At 42.2% G+C, this 1,146-nt stretch overlaps 1 non-coding gene across 1 annotated transcript; it reads left to right on the top strand.

Annotated features, from left to right (window-relative positions):
* The first annotated feature begins 427 nt into the window (after positions 1-427).
* LOC141618921 (small nucleolar RNA R71) lies at positions 428-534 on the top strand. The gene has a single exon (XR_012531531.1). It is a non-coding gene; the product is annotated as a small nucleolar RNA R71 (small nucleolar RNA).
* Positions 535-1,146: the final 612 nt, after the last annotated feature.

Here is a 1,146-nt window from a genome sequence, read left to right as displayed (position 1 = left end):
TTGGAAAGCATTAACTTGTTCGGTTGTTCCCCTACACTCACTTGGGTCATGACCCAAAGTTCCACAATTCTCACATATCCCACTTGGGATTGATGAGGATGCCGTCATGGCATTGACATGATGCTTCGATGATTTTGAGTTTTCCTCAAGTCTAACCATAGCTTGTTCAAACTTCAAGTTGATTGTGTCAATGTGAGCACTAAGTTGAGCACCCAATTGAGTAACGGAGTCCACTTCATGCTTTCCTCCTCTAGTAGCCTTGCGAGGTCTACTATATTGTGAATTATGGACCGCCATTTCCTCAATCTTGTTCCATGTTTGATTGTCATCAACTTCGGTGAACATTCCATTTGATCCCATATTGAGAATGTTCCTAGAATCTTCATATAAACCATTCCAAAATTGTTGCACCAAAAACCATTCGCTAAGTCCATGGTGAGGACATGAGCGACAAATTCCTTTAAACCGCTCCCAAGCTTCATACAAAGACTCTTCATCCCTTTGCTTGAAACCCGTAATTTGAGCTCTTAGCATGTTGGTCTTTTCCGGTGGGTAGAATTTTTTGTAGAAAGCTAGAGCCAACTTCTTCCAAGAATCTATTCCAAGGGTGGCCTTATCAAGGCCCTTCAACCATTGCTTTGCGGTGCCGATTAAGGAAAAAGGAAATAAGACCCATCTAATTTGGTCTTGAGTCACGCCCGTTTGAGAGATAGCGTCACAATAATCGCAAAAGGTTTCCATATGAGAATGAGGGTCCTCACTAGGCATTCCCCCGAATTGGCTCCTCTCAACTAGTTGGATGAAGGCGGACTTGGCAATAAAATTACCGGTGAGATGTTGCGGTGTAGGAGTACCATTTGGTAGATTCTCCTCGGTGGGTACGGAGTGTGACGAGAATTTTGGCATTGTAGGCGGATTTTGTAGGGTATTGTGTAATGGGTTTTCTTCTCCTTCTATTGCGAAAGGATTGACAAACTCACTAGTGGGTTGAACAACTTCACCAACACCTCTCAAATTCCTCCTAACGAGTCTCCTATTGTTCGTCAAGTTTCTTTCGATTTCACGGTCAAAAGGTAACAAATCACTTTGTAACCTTCTAGACATGCAAAATATCAAACAACTCAAAAACAATTAGAACAAACCTTG

This window comes from Silene latifolia, chromosome 1 (genome assembly GCF_048544455.1).
Source record: "Silene latifolia isolate original U9 population chromosome 1, ASM4854445v1, whole genome shotgun sequence".
Lineage (NCBI taxonomy): Eukaryota > Viridiplantae > Streptophyta > Magnoliopsida > Caryophyllales > Caryophyllaceae > Silene > Silene latifolia.
Note: the sequence above shows the minus strand (reverse complement) of the source record. Positions and strands in the feature narration are given on the sequence as shown.